Below are 18,824 nucleotides of genomic sequence, written 5' to 3' on the forward strand. Positions count from 1 at the left end.
TGGGAGGTTTCACTTCACTCTGGATACCAGTGTAATAAATTGTGTTGGGGGGGGGGAGGAAGGAGGAGAGGGAAAGATAGAAACAGGAAGAGAGAAAAAGATAGGGCAACAGATAGAGACGGCTCCGACGTCTCTCTTCTCCGGCCAGTGGAAGGCTGCACTGTGGGCAGTGATTATACGCTATGAAAATGTAGGATTAATTAGGCCGGCAAGGGAAGGCAACCCTGTCTCATTACTGGCACACTATCCCCCCTCAAAGATATCACCGCGAACACGGCCATCGCACTAATGCCAGCAGACAAAGTCCTCTCTTTTCTGCCCACCGCCCTTATTATCTTATTTAAGGCCACTTAAGGAGGGCCCCAAAGGTGGGCGACACCGCGGATTCTCTTCACCGTACGCCGCCTTAATCAGAGCCTCTCCTTTGCTTTCACCTAGAGTTATATAGAAAAAAAAAGAACGTATCAGAGGGGAGAGACTTTCTTTTTCAGTTTTCGCTACATGTGTGATTGGGTGGAGCGGGGACAATGGTGGCACAGTTTCCACTTTGTCACAGGAATAATTAGTCTATGGAGACTTTGCCCTCACAGTGTTGATCCTCTGTTCTCCTCGCTTTATCCATTTTCATAGATAACGTGTCACACGGCCGGCGCCTTCCCCTCCCCATAACATCTGTGATGCTCCATCATACACTGTTCATCTTCCAGGTCTTTATCTTTCTTACTCGTCAAACGTTCCACATCGCGGAGGGGGCCGTCCTCGTCGCAGCCGCGCAGCCGATGTGAAACTTCACCGAGATCGTTTTTTTTTTTCTCCCTTTCTTTGTTTTATTGCAATTTGAAACAATCATTTAGGTGATAATCTGTAAAATCTTTTTTTTTTTTTTTTTTTTCCTTCTTCTGCAGTGGCAGCTGGTTACAGTCGCAGGGGGTTTTGTTGTTTTTGATTTCCTTTTCTTGCTCGCCACTTCTGTTTGTTGGTCAGCAGGCAATCAGCAAATATTGGAACTATCGATAAATCATTCCAGTAATTTTTCAAGTAAAGATTTGACGGCTTCAGCTTCTCAAATGTGACAATTTCATGTTTTTGTTTTTCATATACGATCATAAAGTAAATATCTTACGGATCCGGGTTGTTGGCTCTGTGAAGCAAGACCTTTGTATGTCTTGCGTTCGGGGCATAATTCATAATTTCTAACCATTTTTGTTGAAAAATCAAATCGGTTAGCAAATGCAGTATTCAAAATAAACTGTTTTTAGAGGGAACAGCTGTCTCATATCAGCTGGCATCAGACAAATAAAGCTGTTCACCTACAAATACGTTATTCCTTGAGTTATGCTGTTGCGCAAAAAATGAATGTGACTGACTGTAAGAATGATGCAGCATCACCACCACCATCATCATCATCATCATCATGCTCCCAACGCGAGCCAATCTCGACACCACATTTCCCTCACTGTCAGAGGTGCCGCTCTGCTTCACGAGGTGACTCAGAGGTCTCGGGCTGGAACACAACAACACGCAGCGGTGCCGAGGGCGGCCACTCGTGCGCGACGCTTAAAGAATATGACCTTGTTGCCCTGTGTACCATACCGGGTCCCGACGCCAATTGTAACATGTTGTGGAGCCTACATAACGAAACCTAATTAGATTGTTGAGTCAATCAGCATCCCACAGGTACATAACATGGCTGTAGAGAACAACAAACCTGTGTAATTGCCCTGAACATGATTACACCTCTCACCAGGACTGAGTGCCTCAAACACGCTTGTTTTTGTTTTTGATTGCAAAGTCGTTACATGTGCTAATTGTGGCGCGCAAAACCTGTTTGAGCGAGTGTCAGCCTCAAGATGGAAGTCTGAGTTGATAAACATTCAGCGCAATAAATGACATTCTTCCCCCCGCGCACACACCGAGCTCCACGCCTCGGAAATAAAACAGCTTCTGCTGCCGCCTGTGTGTGTGCACGCGCGTGTGTGTGTGTGTGTGTGAGACGGAGAAAGAGGGAGAGAAAGCCGAACTCTGCTGTTTATAACCACTGCGAGAGTCTCACCTCCTCCGAGCCAGACTTAGCCGAACATAATTACCCAGGGCGCTCTGTGATAACGCCTACTGTCACTCCTCATTTACAAGGCCTGCTGGAACTCCACTCAATTAAGTAATAAAACATGTTCTCTACTATTACCCTCTATCACACGAACATTTCAATAGTGCACATCCATAATTGACGTGAGCTGCTCTCCCTTTAAATTGGCATGAGAGTTGTGTGAGGAGGAGAGGAGCGTCGTTTAGTTCGAAATGTTGATGCGTCGGTCCGGGGTTCTTCAGCTGCGATCGAGCTGACATCGTTTCCTCCTCTGGCTCGTAACTTAACTTCTTCATCGTTTTTTTTTTTTTCTCCCTTCCCCTGCACGCTCACCTGTTAGTAATAAGCTGCAACATTTTTATGCAAATGAATGGCCATTTTGCTTCTTAATTATAACAGATTGATTCATGGAAGCGTGTACATTTGTTATTCTAAACACCTGGCACGCAGGTTTTTTTTTTTTTTTTCCTCGGGAATAATGTTTTTGATGAATAAAGAAAAGGAGCTTCACCTCCAGAAACGTGTTCATCGACAGGGAAATTACAAGGAAACTGACTGAATTGAAGTTAAAGGTGCAGTACGTAGTTTTGGGGAAGACGTTTTCATCAGAGGAGAAGGATCTTCATTGACTGATTTTTTTTTTTTTTTATGTCTAAACAAACTTAATCCACAAAATTGTCTCTGTTTTCATGACTGAATGAACAAACTGACCTCGACACAGCATCATACTAATTTACTTTGTTTATATGTAGCAGACCCTGCCACCTTTCTAGCTTCAAACAGTGATCCGGGGACTCTATTTCCCTCTGAGATCCGCTAATGAAAAAAAAAAAAAGTATATTTCTGAGTGTGTACAACCAAATTACTACTGTAAATATTAAAATTCAGAGTTTGAGTTCGCTCTTCAAAAACTACATATTGCCCCTTTAAATTCAAAATCCAAAATTCCAGCGTTTTGTGCATACATGTGAGGTTTGTTTAATTGACTTTAAAAATTCATCCACTGAGCCAAACCACAGATAAAAAAAATACAAACCCATGAAAACCGAGCGACATGGGAGCTCACAAATAGTAATGAAAGTGTCCTCCCAGTATTTATTCTCTCACCGGCTTGTTGTCGTAATGTGCCTCCTCCTGAGAGCCGGCAAACTGCGGAGTCCGCTGCCGCCGTATCAGAGGAGAGGAGGAAAGGTGAGTTTGGGACGCAGGGATTTGTGGCCTGATGCAAATACTGCCCGGTCCCCAAATGCCAACCGGCTGTGGCCAGTTGTGACCTGACTGCAGGAGAAGAAATGTAGTGTGATGCAAACGATGAGCTGGCCCGCAGTCAGAGCCCTTAAGTCGACCCCGAGGCTGTTAGTTAACTCCCAGACTGCCACGTACAGCACTGTTGGTGTGCTGTAGTTGCACTATAGCTCTACTGTAGCTGCTCCGCTCACTGTTTTTCCACTAGGTGCTCTCCAGGGTCACCCCCCCTCCCCACCACCACCACCACTTGCCTGCAGTGATGTCTGAGGCCACCACTACAGGCAGCTGCCACACCTCAGCTGAGGCAAGAGGCTCCTCTGTGAAGTGATGTGTTGCCATTAAACACCCAAGGGACACACAGGTTGGAGGAGGGAAGTCTGCGTGGGCCTCGTAAAGAAACACACTGTTGCTAATCACGTGGAGAGAAAAAAGAAAGAAGTTAAATCATAATTTTATCCCAGATGTAAATAATGTACTCATACTGAGTCATATGGCTGTGACATGGAAAACAGTACCGTACATCAGGTGTCACATGATCACTCTTTTGTCCACTTGCTTTTATAGGACTCCTTTTGATCACGCCTTGGAAGACGGTATTAAGTGTCAGAGATGAGCCATGGCCTCTTGTTTTCTATTCTAACTCGGGGCGCAGTATTGAATCCTCAGAACACAACGACTGCTTTTGTGCACGCTGAGTAGGTGTTCTTGTTTTATTCATACGTCCGGGATGAATGCGGCAAATGCGGAGTTTGGGCGAGGTTACACTCGTGTCGGCGGTATATCAGCTCCACATGTGACCGCATTCCAAATGGGGCCTATAAAAGTAGCAAAAGTTCCCGCTTTCTGTTTCCCGCAATGCACTGCAGCACAGGTGAGTGTGTGCGGCGCAGTGCAAATGATTCACCTGGAAGTCTGGGGAGGTTTTGGTCAAGAGTGACAAAGAAATTTCAATTTAATCAACAATGTATTGTCAGAGACGAAATCCACTGATTGTGGCAATTCGGTTACAATGAACAGATTTTGGCCTTTAAGTTAGTCACCATAAACACTTACACGCTTTTCATACCGGACAACAAACCCGCTGTTACAACCGGCATTCCTTCCCAGGTCAAATGGCTGACATTTATCATCTCCAGCTTGGATCAGGGCGTTGCTATGATGTGCGTCTTCGTTCAGGACGTCGGAGTGCAGCTCATTTTCTCTCTCTTTTTTTTTTCATTGAGTTTGTAAGACAGATTAAAGTAAAAGATGTGAAAAAAATAACCTCTCTGCATTGTCACCGGCCCCCATGTCAACATCAGATCTGTGCCAGCTGCCTGATCAGTACTGCGAATGTGCAACTCTCAAAGGAGAAGAGAAAGAGGCAAGATGTCTTAGCTACGTCCATCATCAGTGCTGGAAAAAAAAAAAAACAAAACATTGTAACATCTTCTGGATGCAGCCAGATGAGATATATGATCCGCTGCTGCATTTGTGATGTTGAACAGAGGCACCAAAAACAAAACAAAAAAAAGGCAAACATGTCCACTGGCAGTAGGAAAGGAGCTGATCACTTATTCCTAGCAAGTTTACCTGCTAAAGTCTTGTGTGCATTCTGTTTGTGTGTGTGTGGTTGCACACGTGTGTGTCTCCTGTCACCGAGTCTATGTGATGTCCTGCTCCAACCAAATGAATCAGCGCCAGTTCTTTTTTTCTGTGCATGTGCATGTCTGTGTTATGAGATCTACCCACTGATTACTGAGGGCGAGTCCCAGCCTTTGGGAGCGTGCTGTAGGGCTGGCTAAGCTCTCAGTGATGTCAGCGGCGTTTAGCGTGGACGGGAAAGCCTCCGCAGTGTCGGCCACTGAACCGAACTGCGACTGCTGTGTGTTTGTGTTGGACGTCGGCGCCGTGACGCTTGACGCTGAGCAGACCCCTGACCAAGGCCAACACACTGCGAGGGGAACGGATGAACCTGTGGCATGCTGGGTAAAGCCATCCGGTGAGATTGCAGGGTGGATTATGACGAACTGTCACGCTTTACGGATGTGAGGGTGAGGTTTGGGGTCACTTATCCAATGTTTGTACCCCATATTGTTCATTTATCTAAACATTATGTTATTTTTGTATTTGTTCGATAAAAGACATACGAGAGATCAGAGAGTGGTTGACGTGATGAATTTCCGAGGCAGAATCTAAATCTAGGCTGTCGGACCAAAGCTGAAGGCATCAAAATTTGTTGGACTAGTCCAATCCAATATTGGGAATAGGTGCTGATACTGACCAAACCAATAACAGTCCATGGTCCATTTGTTTTTTGTTTTGTTTTTTTTTGATGAGTTGTCGATGTACAATAATGCAATGTTAAGCCCATGGCCAAAATGTTTTAGCACACACTGATTAAGTAATTCAAATTTTAAACACTTCTACAAAGATGCATGAACCCGTGGGAAGGTGACATGAGACAGTCTTCAACTGACCGAGACGGTAGCAACTGGCCACCTCGACAAATCGTTTGACCGCAGGTATATAAGTCTCCAGAACTTACCAACCAGATACCTAAATTCAGATATTGAACTCAGATCAGATCAGTGCATCTTTCAATGGAAATATATATGATGGAGCTGAGTAGCTTGCAATTTTAAAAGCTCAATTGAGTGTTCAATTTACATAAATTATATAGAGAACACGGTCTTTATTTGATACAGGCTTTTAATTTGCAGCATTTGTTCCATTACAATAACAATATAACAATGTCATATTCATTCCCTCTGCAACTCAGGTGTCTGTTTTTAGAACAGATTCTGTTCTGTCTCACTAATATACACCAGTCAAGTCCATTTTTTGTCTCATTTTTTCATTTGGTGTTAAGCTACTCTCAGTTAAGCCAATCACCTCCCCTCCAGATGTTTCACATTAAAAGCCTTCCAGCTTCTCCAAAGGCACAATCCTCTCATTTCCTGGTCAGCTTTTAATATCAACCACTGCAGGAGGTGATCTGTTTTGTGATTCGTTTGAAGCAGAACAAAAGTAATTGCAGATTACAGTCAGGGCAATTGCATTTAAATGTGGGACTTAAAAAAATGTTTGTAAAGCTCAAGCCATTCCCAAACAAGATCAAAATGCTGATGTATACTGTCACTGGCAGATACATTTCCACGTATTCAACAGCATGCCAGAATTTTTAATTATGGTGCCCCTGGCGACTTTCCCACACTGGTGCACTGGACATGATGCATTATACTTCAACCAGCAAAGACTGGCAAACCAAGTTAAAGAGGGGTAATAACCATGGTTAGGAGGTTAGGCTTAGCTCAAAACCAACCTCTGTCACTGGTCGTACGTTTAGCTTATATTAGCATGCGTGACCTAGCATGCTGAATTGAATACAAAACGCACTTTTGCAAAAATTAGGAATCAGAATGCCTTCATCATTTATAGTCACTAAACAACATAAAGGCACTGAGAATGCCTGTGGCTCCTATGACAACAATCCACTAACGAAAATAAGCATTACCAAAACCCCACAGCATCTTGACATGTTAAAGCGGGGGCTAGAGCATCTCTCTCTCTCTCTCTCTCTCTCTCTCTCTCTCTCTCTTTCTCTCCCACTGTCTCTCTCTCTCTTACACACACACACGCACACACACAAACCATACACATCAGCTTAGGAAAGGTGAGAGGAGGTGGTGGCACATGGGAGCATGGCGGGAGAGAAAGTGAAGATCTGGGGCCTTGGCAGGGATCAGCGTGGCATGACAAGGCCACCCATTACATCTCATGTCGGCTCATAAACTAATGGAGGCATAAGCATAGCTTATAGCATGAATATGAGTCATTGGAGATGATATATAATTTAGAGAATGTGCGCTGTGGCCCTTTAGAACAGTGATTCCAGTTTACGCAGCTTTTGTTGATGAGAGCCCCTCAGCAGATGCAGGAACATACCAGTGTTCATTTGTGTGCTGTGCATTAACACAACACACTCTCTCACACACGAACACACACACACACACACACATGCAAACACGTACACATCCTTGCATCAGGAGGCTAATTACTGTAGCTCATGCGTTACTGATACCATCTCTTATTTTTCTCCCCTTCCATGTCTAATAGTTGTGACAGTAAATGAAGAATGCCTGGGGGGGCATTTTCATTGTGACACATTTAAGAGCGCCAGCAGAGCACGTGACTCGAGTGTGTGTGCATGTGTGCGTGCAGCTTTTGCGTGCCTCTTTACAGTTCTTCAAAGCGCTGTCACCAAAACACAAACACACGCGCTCAAGCTTGATAAGATCTGTTCAAAGTCTCCATCAAAGAATCACCATTAATTGTCATCTGTCACAGCTGAAGCGGTGCGAGGGCAGCGCGGTTGCGTTTCGATCAAGACGAGCTCAGAAAAAGCGGCTGATAGGCTGTGACGGCTCCGGGGTGCGCCTGGCGCCTCGGGGGCATCTCCCTGCCCAGAATCAAGCCTGCATTGTGGGGGAAGGAGCTCTCAGGGCCCCCTTCTAATCTGACGCCCATTCTCCTCTCTGTCTCACCTGCAGGTGGGAGCTCACACAGCCAAAGGCCTCCTCACAATCAGCGCCCTCTTCCACCCCCCCCCCACTTCTCCTCCTCCTTCTCCCTCCTGCCTCTTCGTCTTAATCCCCCATCCATCCATCTCTCCTCACAGGTGCTCCCCTCCTCGCATGTTCACAATTAGCTGCTTTCATTTTGGGGCGGGAAAATTTGCTCTACCGTTCTTTTGGCAGTCTCCTTTTCACGCCTTTTTACTTTGTCCTCTCTGAATTTGTTTCACCCTCCTTCTCTCTACTTCTCTTTTCTCTATCCTTTCTTCCCTTTTTTTCCTCGCCCTCCTTCCGTTCCCTCTCCTCCCTCCCCTTCTGCTATACCTATCTATCTATAGTCCGGCAGATGCTGTCCCATTTGTACTCTCCCCCATGACATTCCTACGGGGGATTGCTTAAGGATTCAGGAGCCTCGGTGCTCATGGATCACACTGACACTTGGTCAGCATCAGCAGATTATGAACTATAGGCGCCTGACACCCCGCCATTGTTCCTCCATCTAAATATGAACAATAAGGCCCATCCGACGCCCACGCTGACAGCTTATTCGCTCTTATCACTCCTGTGGAGTCGCCCGGCATGATCTGGGCACCTCCCCCTTTCTCTTCCCCCCATGTACACGCCTCACCCCCCCTCCTTCCGCTTCCCCTCCATCCACCACCTCTCCAGCCCCCCACCTTCCACGCTCTAGCCTCCTCTCAGGCCGGCCACAGGGCAGGGGGTTTGTGGGAGAAAGGGTGGGTAAGGGAGGAAGGGGCAGAGGGCGGATAGAAAAGCTTGCAAAAAAGACGATGATGGTTATCCATAAAACCTAGGTGTTTTGTTCACGGATACTTTGGCTCAGGGGGAGGAACCAGGTTCAGTCAAACTTTGCAGCCCTGAAATTTTTCACTTTGCTGTGTCAGAACACACCACTGGTGAGGCATCTTAGTGGCTCAGTCAACTAATGTACTGATAATAGCAGCGCCCCGGGTTTGATTATGGCTCAACACCTTTGTCACATGTCATCACCGTCTCTTCTCTGTAATTGCTTGTCACTGTCAATGTCAGATGAAATCAAAGAAAGTTGGATACCACTTGAATTGATGCAGGGATAAGATATTTTGATACAGACTTGAGATAATGATGCAGGTAGCTGCGCTGGACGAGCTCAACTTTCATTTGGCGCTACATTTAACTTTTAAGCTGTCTGACTGTCTGTATGTGAACGGTGAATCAAGAACCGTTCGTCTAATGGACTGCACACCTGGCAGGTTTGTTGCTGCAAGGAAGATCAGAGTCGAATTTGGTGCAATTTGGACATGTGACACAGTCAATCTAAAAATATCCCGAGTCATGGGGAAGCAGACCTAAACAAAATGGAGAAAAGCGTGGTGCAGCAATCTGCTGGAGCAGTTTGTCGCAGTGGGAAAAAAAACAAAAATAAAAAGAAGGAGGTTGAATGTGCAACATGTTAGAACTGGCCACCTGTTGAATTACATCTCCAATCAAAAGGTGTTTTTGATGGACAAAGCAAAAGCAAGATACTCAAAAGGGAATACTTTTACATTTGAGGGCATTTAGCAGATGCTTTTGTCCAAAGCGCCTTACAGTAATTCATACATACATTCATACACTGATGGCGGAGACTGCCATGCAAGGTGTCAACCAGCACGTCAGGAGCAATTTGAGATTCAATATCTTGCCTAAGAACACTTCGATATGCGGGCCAAATGTCCCCCAATATTACAGAATTTCAAACACTCAGGGCAAACCAAGCAAGACCAGACTAAGCTAAGGTTAAGATAAAGTTTAAACAAGGCAAAAGATGTAGAAAATGCAAAATGTCAAAATTAAATTAATACAATAAGAATAATAATGGCAGTAAAAAGATGTTATAAAGTAAAAACCACTGTCAATATCTACAGTATGGCTAAGGTCAAGGAAAGATCCTGGTTATGCTTCTAAACACGTGATCTCTGCTCTCTGGTATGTAAATAGGACACACTATGTGCCCGTCCACCTCCCGACCTTCACACCTCTACTCCTTGGCTTGCCTCATATAGGACACACGACTTCCTGCGCTGGCACTAAACGTTGGCATGCAACGCTAAAATCGTGAGGTGCAGATTAGTCCAATCTGGACAGAGTTCCTGAGGACATCGAGCCGCTTCCACATCATGTATTAACCGAATATCAGCGGGGTTCGGTTAATGGACTGTTTCTCCAACCGCGACACTACGCCGCCACTGATCTGTACATCTCTGTCACCGTCACAACTTCACAACCTCCACCATCTTTTTAATGAGACTGGCCGAGTTCCCCTGTTGACAGCACACCTTCTACATAAAGAACAGAGAGAGGGAGAGAGAGCGAGAGAGAGAGGGGAACGACGGTTGGGTGAAGAAGAGGAGAGCGGTGCGAGGAGAAGGAGGAGGAAAGCAGTGGAGAGTGGCGAGGCTTTCTGAGCGGAGCAGGAATTAACAGGGCCCCAGGGACGGCCAGATCAGAGCCGGGGTCCCTAGAGAGCACTTACCACAGGGGCCCCCCACGCTTGTTACAGCAAGGCAGGGGCCACCAGGGGACTCCCAGGGCTACACTTCACAAATGCGGGGCTCAGTTCACATTGCAAGATGGTTAAAAGGCAGACGGTCAGGGTGGCTGGGAAGGAAGCGCACCGCAATTATGTCCTGCTTTGAAATACCCTGCTCCGAGAAAAGCAGGGAAATTATAACAAGCTCAGATATGTTTAAGATCAATTTGGGAATAAATCCTCGCAAATGACGTATCCCCCTTCCCTGAGAACATTATACTGAAAGGCTAACTCCCATGTAGGGTTTTTTTTTAGAGGGCTGAAATGCCAACCAGATCACTGGGGATGAGGGAATTAGCCAATAATATGAGTCCTGCTGAATGACACAGACACCACCCATTGGCAGCACCATAAATTCGTGACTGCACTTCTCCCGTGGCACAGTCAGGAGTAGTATCACATCTAATCCAATATCGGTGACACTAAAACTCAATCCAGCAAATGAGATCACCCCGAGAGTTGAGTCCCGACTTTTCCTCGTCGCACATTAGGAGAAAGAAGTAGGCGACAGGAAAAAGAAAGTAATAGACACGAGGGGGGTGACTAAGAGAGGAGGCTGCTGCAAAATAAAACTTCTCTCATGCGCGGAGATATTTGACATTCTCATTTTGGTCACATCATTTTAATAGTAAAGATGCAAACACACATGGGCCCATTTATAAACAAGTCCCGGACTGACAGTAGTCCAACTGGACTGGAATGTAAGCGTGATAAATGAAAACAGAGTTGATACAAGAGCGATCCGTGGGACCTTTTTGTTTTGTTTTGTTTTGGTTTTTTTTCCATATGAAAACCTGTCACATCTGCCCCGAAAATGTTCGTGAGTCTTTTCCTGTTTTTCGAGAAAAATGTGTTGCTCAAAGTTTTCAGCGGCATCAACATGTAGTTGGTGGAAGCCACAGGATGCGGCCTGGCTGTGTTAAATTAGTAAAGGATACCAGCAGCTTTGTTTCTGTCCAACTGACAAACACGTTTTCAACAAACCCTTTTGAAACGGCGCAAGATTAATAACATTTGAATCGTGTTTCCGACGGCCGAGTTATGGTCAATCAATCAGCTTTGTGCGTGTCATAAAAAAAAAACAAAAGGCACATCCACATGAAAAATTGAACGAGCCTTCCAAAATTGGATTAATATTGGTCAGGGTGTGTTGTTCCTCCATGTCAGGAAATGTTCGCCATATTTTTTTGGTATCAAATACAGAGAGTCAGAATGCCTTTTTTCATGAGGAACGGGAGACAACAGGTATGAGATGTGTTGATGTAGCGAAGTTGATATAAGCTGCTTGTGTTTTCACCTCACATAGTTCAGAGAAAACAATATCCTTTGCCTCCCGTGTCTATTGTTTATGGCTTTACAAGTGGAACAGCTCGAGGGATGATGGTCAGTAGGACCACCATGCTGGTTCCGACTGAAACATCTCAGCAGCCTTGGTGTAAGATAACATTTAGTACAGGCATTTGCTGTTACCAGAGGATGAACCTTAATGACTTTGCTGATCTTCATGAATTTTATTCTAGCAGCACCGTGAGATTGACATTAAATATTACATGGACTGTAATTAAATCATCTTAGGATAAGTAACTTTAGTGATCTCTACATTTTGACCTGATAACCAAACCCGTGCTTTAGCAAGCTAACACACTAAACTAAGATGCTGAACATAATGAACATTTAACCTACTAACTATGAGCATGTTAGACTTGTCACTGTGAGCATGTTAGCATGCTAATGATTTAGCTCAAAACACGGCTGTGCCTGAGCTTCACTGAGTTGCTGGTGTGGTTGTTGATCTAATCTAAATCAGACTTGGCTGGTTTGTTGCTAAAGACCAAGTGAAGTGCAGTGTCGAATATGGTGCAATTTGGACATTCAGGTTCAATATTAATCGGTGTGATCCATTACATGCGAGCTCACGGGGAAGCAGACCTAAATAAAATGGAGATGCAACAACGTGATGTAGTGACGCGTTGCAGTGGGGAAAAAACAAAAGCAGAAGGTTAAAGGTGCAATATGTTAAAACTGGCCAACTGTTGAGTTACTTCTCCAAACAAATAGGGGGCAGCATATCACTAGAGAAAATGCTAAATGTAGCTGCTAACTCAGCTGCTGTTACCTCGTTAGCTCAGTCGTCTATGTGGCCAGCATTCCTATTAGCTGTGAGTATGCCTGTACTGTGAGCTCACACTGCTAGCACAGGAGCCTCAGACCGCTGGGGCTACTTGGTTAGCATGCTAACTTAAGCAGATGTAGCACTCTATATGTTTTACTGTTGTTACCTTGCACTCTCATATAACTATCATTCAGACTGATTTCAATTCATTTCAAATGCTTATTATTACAACAGTGGATGTTACAGTATTTCCACACAACAACTGAAAGAGTTGTTGGCCACACGGCATGGCACAAGCTGACATGCACCATTTATCCATTAATTTAGGGAATGATTTCAACAGTTGATCCATTACTTTTAGCTTTTCACTGACTCAACAGGTGGATTTACTTTTTAAATCGTATCAACGTCACCTCTGGTAACAGAAGATGTAACCCCTAAGTTGGGAGTTAACTGTTCTAACTCAATAGTTGACAGGGAGTGCTGTTCAATGGGGAGGGAAGTTAAGTAAACCCAAATGATGATGAACACTATGTTACAGTACAGTTAATAATGATTTATCGACAATGATAGGAATTAATTTCGGAAATTTAGATTACAGGTACATAACTGGTCTCTTTGCTTCACATTGGTGAATTACTTACATGCATTTTCAGTGTTGGCCCAGGTTGTTATTTTCCCTCTGCTGTATCCTGTCAGTATTTACTGCTGGAGTGAACTTTTTCTTTTTTGCCAAGTAAAACATTAAAGTTTCACCTTATCATGAAATATTTTTTCTGAATCAAGCAAACCTATCGCACAGTTTTTTTTTTTCCCTCTCTTCATCTGTCACGCTGTTTGTTTTGCTAAAACGAATATACCAACAGAGTTAACCCCTATATGGCAGGGCTGACATGAAGCAGATGGCTGCAGCAGCTATGTGGAAAGGTGTTATCGCAAGGCTGACAGTGAAGATCTGCTATTTAAACAGAGTGGCGTGTTGGCGCGGGGTAGCGTGCCCACTCCTCTGCGTCAATACACGTGAATCAGGCTCTGCGAGGGACGCCGGCACAAAAACTGGGGACGTCAGATTGTTTAATTCAAGACGGGAAGACTGGAGGCATGACACTCTCTTCCCCCTCGAGAGGTCTATATGATTTTAAATATTGTAAATCTAAATGGAGGGGAAACCAAACTGGAACTGTTTTTGAGAGCATTTCCACTGAACTCGGCCTCAAGTTTCTCTTTCGCAGCACGCGGTGTTGAAAAAGTGATGCTGGTGTACGGGCAGAAGGGAATAGGCCTCCCACTGATCCACTCTTTCCCTCATCATTTACTTTCCCTTCTGCCTGAGATGCTCCGTCTTTCACTCCCTCTTTTTTTTATGTTTTGAAGTGCTATTCCTCGGCGTTGTGTGCCTAATTAAAAAGCACTTACAGTTGTTTCTGGTTCAAGGTTGAAACGTTGCTATCTCATCGAAGTGAGCTAATCAGATCCCTTTTCAATCACCGCGTCTCCTTAATGAAGTGCTGCAAGACCTTCAATGGGACTGCCTCCTTCTCTGCCTGTCCGCCCGCCCGTCTGTCTGCCTGCCTGCCTGCCTGCCCGGGTGTTTTATTTTATTCTTTTATTCTGGGGTGGGGGTAAGCTGCTCTATGGAGGAACGGAGAACGCTTGCCATTTTGGAGGTGGGGGGGGGTTGTCTGTGTGGGGATAGAGTGGGCTGTCAATTTCTGTCAGGCACTGAGGTGTGTGTGGCAGTGAGTCTATGGCAGGGAGACCGGGGGGGGAGGGTGGGCGCTAGGCAGGGATTAACATGATCAAAGACAAAAATGCAGAGCCACATAGGAAAAGTAAGAGAAAGGGAGAAGAGCCATGCAGGGCTGCCCCCCCACACCCACCCTTCTCCATCCCTCCCCTCCTCCCCTCCTCCCTCCCTCCCTCCCCATTTTCCCATAATAACTCCCATGGAAGAGATGAACCGTAACTGAACCGTGGCTTCCCCTGCACTCCACCTCCCGCCTCAAACAACTATTGATCCACAGCTACAAAAATGACAAAAACAAACATTGCATTCCGACTGTACATGCAGCTGTACGCGGCCTATCGATGTTACCTCGGATGTATGTACACGCCAGGACTGGAGGTCCTAGCAAGTGGGGCACATGTAGGAGGGGGGAAGACGGACAGGAAATAAACAAACAAGTCTGGGTTTAATAGAATTGCACCTGGAGCCCCGAGGACACGCACGCACACACAAGCGGAGCGTATCAGCCAGCATGCTAATACTGCCAAAGGGAAGGCAAAACTAATAGTGGAGACATTAAGAAAATGATCCCCAGGCTGATATGTTTTCTATAGATGGCGACTAAACAGAATTGCCATATTTATCATACTCAGGGAAACAGAGAGAGGAGGAGGAGAGAGAGACCCCCATCCACACTGCTGTCCCTCTCAGTTGTCCCCAGGAGAGTGATGAGAGTTGCCCCCGGGAGAGGGAGCAAGTTAGTGTTTCTGTGTATGAGACAGTGCATGTGTGTGTGTATGTGTGTCAAAAGAGTCTCTGCACTCCACTGCCAACCAGCCCATGGTTTTGGAAGTATTTAGATCCTTGAAGTAGCAAGGCCAAAGTGTAAAAATACCCCATTACAAGTAAACATCCTGCCTTCAAAATAAAGGGACAAGAGCTTCCAAAGAAGTGAAATTAAGAACATGAAGTATATGACTATATTGTGTTTGTGATGTACTTAAACCTGCAGTTAATCACCTTTTAAGGGGTAATTCCACCAATTTTACACATTCACTTTAGTGTGTTTACAGGTCTGCTTTGGGAGTACTACTGCACATGTGAAAAAAAGTAATCTAAAAATGTTGGTGACTGCAAATGATGCTGCATTTCATCTGATACATTGTCATCAGTGATGTCAATCAGTGGCTAAATTGCATTGTGGGTAGTGTGGGAATAATAAAGGTGAAAGCTCTAGTTCTGCTTCATCGATTTGTTTTCACGCTATCCAGGATGAGACCAACAGTGTTACAGGAGTATAATGATAGACCGGTGGACTGCTTTTGAAAACATGGCGGCTACATTACCCATAATGCAGCTTAGCTACTCTGTGGAGGCACTTGATCAGGTTGCATGCGGCTTCCTCAGGAGCCACAAAAGGCGTCGTGCTACTTTTTTCACACATGCACTAGTACTCTTCAAGATCCCTAACACACTTTGTTTTGTATAATTGGTGAAGTTACCCTTTAAGTTGATATGGCAAATGGGCTATCCTGCAGATATGAAGTAACACTAGCATTTATTTAGATTTGTCTTTCCGTTCCTCCGATGAGTGTGAGTCCAATATTTGCGCTCTAATCTGGCATCCACTGTCTTCTGGGGCAAATACGTGCCTCTAGAGCAGCTGAATACTCTGCTTTGTTCACTAATTGGTTCTTAACTGTGTCTGTCTGCCGCTGAGTGCTGTGAAGGTAGCATGTGGTGGATTTTATAGAGTGTTATTGCAGGAGAAGAAGCAGTCAAAAACTACCCTCTGACAGTTAAAAAAAAAAAAGGAAGTGAGTTTTGGGTTGGAAACCCAAAAGAATTAGCTTAATAAGACACTGAAAACCTTTGGAGAGTAGATGTGGCTGATGATTGTCTGTAGGTATATAACTATAAGTGACCCCTCTCACATATACATAGCCATGCAACTTGCTGTTCATATATACATATTGAGTATTGCTGCCTTAAAGTAACCAAAGTAAAATTAATCCTAATGTTAAAGTGTCCTTCTCAGCATACTGAACAATTTTTATGCAAGGAGCATTTTAATGTCAGTGTGGTACTAATTCTAACCATCTTACAAACCTCTGGGTATCTTAACCAATAGAACTGCATCATATTTTGTAAGTTGGTGCATATGAAATCTTGGTCTGCGAGGTAAATGGGTAACTTTTACTTAGTTCCTTCCCTTCACTGCACCCAGCTACATGTGAATGAAACACCAGCACAGTAGCCTGCTGTCAATAGTTACATTCCTCATGTTACTTAATACTTTAATGCGTTACTTCCGCCCTCATCTCTCCATCCGCGCTCACCCCTCCTCACCCCCCCACCATGCCCTTTTCCGGCTCTCCAATTAAGCTTCAGCAGCAGGTTTCCATCAGCCGTCTGGTCGTCTGCAGCAGGACTCTTCGGAGCAGAGGCCTGTCAGGAAATGAACTCATCACTGGGTGACAGCTGCTAATTTCTCTCTCTTCCATGTCACACGAGTGGCCTGCTGCAGTTAATAATGAGCCTTCCAGCCCTGATTAGGGACGTACGAGGGGAGGGAGGAGATGCACACAATGCAGTACACAATCACTCAGCCAGACATGTAGAATAATGTGTGAGCAGGGGCGCAGGCAGACATTCCTATTGAGGAGAAAAACACCAACGCACACAGTGGACTGGGCCGTGAACCCTGCTTTAGGTCACTCACAGCCATCAACATATCACAATAAAATACATGCAAAAGGCTAATGTGTGTTACAGCGCATCCAAACCTTTAACCCATGTCTGTTTGTTGGTTTGTCATCAGCATAACAAACATTTCTGAACGGATTCCCACGAAACTTTACACAAAATAATACTAAACTACTATAGATTACTACCAGTTGTTTTTCACTTTCTTTTTTCTCACTTAAATTGTGACAAGGTCTGGCAGGATATATATGATTTTCACGAAATTAGGATAATCACAAATCACGATTATCGTAACGAACAGAAAACACAACAGTGCTACCAAGAAAATTTACTAAAACAATTACTAAACAAAAGAAGCACAAGGCCGAACACCTTCGCTGGATTATACAGACAATATTATCATAATTATCAACATATATTTGCTCATCCTCTTTGACAGAATAGTGATGATTTACCTCATTAACGTCAATCATTTTTGTTAATATGCTCATTATGAATTTGATGCAGCGACACCTTTCTAGGGACAGGGGCAAATGACAGGGGCAGGGGAAAGGTGTGTCAGGAGTGTGTGAACAGGTTCATTGGCGACAGGTGATAGTGTCATGATTGGGTAGGAAAGGCGCGTCCTTGAAAGGCTCCATCATATGAGACATAAAAACATATTAACTTTAAAGTCACTCTTTGTGCTTTTTAAGGAGGCCAAAGGTCAAGGAAGAGCTGCTGCCAGAACGTACAAAAAAATTAATGTTACTAGTATAAGTTTTTATTAAAAAAGCAGAATTTTGCATTTTCATCATGGAATGCAAATGAATTCAGGTTAGCAGAGCACATATCTGACCTCCTCCCACCACTCCACAGACACACTCTCGTCCACATTTTGATATGATCCTGAGGAACATATGGTTATCTGCTAAATTTTTACAAATATGGTTGGATTTTTTTTTCTTTTTTACCTCTCAGTGGGTGTTGACAAACTTTGCCTTCCCGCTCTCGGTCACGTATGGATGCTCGCTCAGAGAACGTGACCTCTGCTAAACGCGCCTATCTCGCCTGAATGGAAGAAGAAGAGCATGAAAAGACCGCGTGAGTATATAAATGCAGCGCGGCGCAGGAGACAGACAGGCTGAAAGGCAGACAGGTGTTATGTGAAATTACAGGCTCCCTTCTCTCTGTGTGGTTGTGGATTTCGCTGCTCTTTCACTTCTCTCTGGCCTCACCTCTCTCAACATCCATCTGTAATCCTCTCATTTTTTCCTGCCCACTCCTCCACCGCTTTCTCTCTCAGCCCACCTTCTCGCTCTGCGTGCACGCCGTACGTGTGTGTGTGTGTGTGTTAGAGGGATGATCTTTTGATGCCCTCGGTGTGTATGAGTGCTTTGTCTCTCTACTTTCAGCGGTTGGCCATTGTGTTTGCGGCCGTCATACTGCTCTCCCACTCACTCCATCAGAAAGTGGGCCTGTGCAGGGGCCTAAATGAATATTGATTCTCCCTCCAGTGCTGAATGCTGCTGGGTAAAAAAGCGTGCTGTACGCGATGAAGAGAATGGGCCCCGATGTGGGGAGAGGAGGGGGGATGACGATTAGGATGACAGTGATCATGATGGCGATAATGATAATGGTGATGATAATGACAGCGTTGGTGATCAGCAAGCACGATGGGAGCCATCAGTTGATGCATGTATGTGCATGTCGCTTGTTTGATGGCGCCGCTCTGCACATGTAGTCGCCGCGTTGAAGCAGAAAAATGCGCGCTTGTGTGTACGCAAAAGCATATCCAAAAGATGTCAATCAAATGTCTTTGGTGTCAAAGTGAAGTC

This window comes from Acanthopagrus latus, chromosome 17 (genome assembly GCF_904848185.1).
Source record: "Acanthopagrus latus isolate v.2019 chromosome 17, fAcaLat1.1, whole genome shotgun sequence".
Lineage (NCBI taxonomy): Eukaryota > Metazoa > Chordata > Actinopteri > Spariformes > Sparidae > Acanthopagrus > Acanthopagrus latus.